Source organism: Bison bison, unplaced genomic scaffold (genome assembly GCF_000754665.1).
Source record: "Bison bison bison isolate TAMUID 2011002044 unplaced genomic scaffold, Bison_UMD1.0 scf7180017864297, whole genome shotgun sequence".
Lineage (NCBI taxonomy): Eukaryota > Metazoa > Chordata > Mammalia > Artiodactyla > Bovidae > Bison > Bison bison.
The window spans coordinates 6618016-6619600 of NW_011494869.1; positions in this window are offsets into that span (position 1 = coordinate 6618016).

Below are 1585 nucleotides of genomic sequence, written 5' to 3' on the forward strand. Positions count from 1 at the left end.
GCCCCACCTCCCCACTGCCTTGCTCTGGAGGCCCCTCTCTTGTCACTCTGCCCTCCCTCTGGCTGCCCAACCCCACTCTCACTGCAGCCCTGGCTGCCACTTTGTCATCCTGGGTGAGTACGACCGAGCATCTTGTGCTGAGTGCCTGGGCCACAGATGGGAAAGGAAGGGTGGGCAGTGTAGGTGTGTAGGCCCTGGGGGTGAGGAACTCACAGGATGCCCTGGTCTAAACCCTGGCACCCATCATCCTGGGGGCCTGGGCCCACGCCCATCCTACACGGCCCCTTCCTGGCTCCACAGGCACCCTTCCTGGAATCCCACCACCATGAACAATGATCTCACATTACTGACACTCGCCTCCCCAGCCCAGTACACAATGTGCGTCTCACCAGTTTTCCTGGCTTCCTCAAATGAGGCACTGCCTGAAGGCCTCACATGGCTGGGTGCCTCAGTGGTGTGGGTAGGAACTTGGGTCAAAAATCTGGGGGGAAGGGAAGGGTAGGGGCAAGCCATGTGGGGCATAACCAGCCCCGCCCGGCCCATAGGCAGTGTGACTTGGGCACACCTGCGGCAGCGGGTTCTGCCCTGCTCACCGTGAGACGGTGCCAGCAGTACCGGGGCTCATGCATCACCAGCTCCACGATCTGTCAGGGGCCTCCTTGCGCCAGCTGAGCGCTGGCCCCCTGTCCTGTCCTCGGCACTTTCCTGTGGTACTCCCACCCCCCATGCAGACTTCTCCCCTCTCTCCCGCCAGGGTGATTCTGGAGGCCTGCTTGTCTGCCAGAAGGGGAACACATGGGTGCTCACTGATACGGTCTCCTGGGGCACCAGTGACTGCAGTGTGCCCACGCCTGCCATGTACACTCAGGTCAGCAGGTTCAGTACCTGGGTCAATCAGGTCACAGCCTACAACTGAGCCCACCACAGGCTCCGCTGGGGTCCAATAAATACCCCCAGTCCTGCTCTCTATTCTGTCTTCCTGGTTCAGGAGAAAGGAGAAGCTTTTGGGGGTCCCCCTCCCCAAGTGAACTCTGTCCTCTGGCCCAACACAGGCTGAGGAGTCAAGAACCTGCTAGACTAGCTGTGTCCGAGCTGAGCTCCCCACCCCCACCTCCTGAGCAACCCCTTGGTCTGCAGCAAGGAGGCCGGGCTGTCAGAATGAAGCGGCAGCTTTCCCTGGGGAAGGCAGCCTGTTTATTGAGTACAGAGGATACCTTTACAGACTGAGTACACAAAATAAATAACTGCACATTCTCCATCCACAGTCCATGGCATCACAAAGGCCCAAGTCTCCAAACTTCCTCGGTCCTACTCTCAGGACCAGGTGCATCCTGGCCAAGAGGAAATAAACCCCCAGAGGCACCTGGGGACGTGGGGGGGATTCTGAGGACGGCACTTGGGCTTGCCACTGCCTTGTGCAAGGAGCACTGGAGACAGAGGAGCGGGTGTACAAGGCACAGGTGACGTGGCCCAGAGTGGTCTCTTTGGGCGTGGTTCCCACTGAAGGTGGCACATGCAAAAAGTTGCGGGCCTGGCCCAAGGGAACCCACTATGAGGAACTGAGAGCCAAACCCTCCCTGCTGGC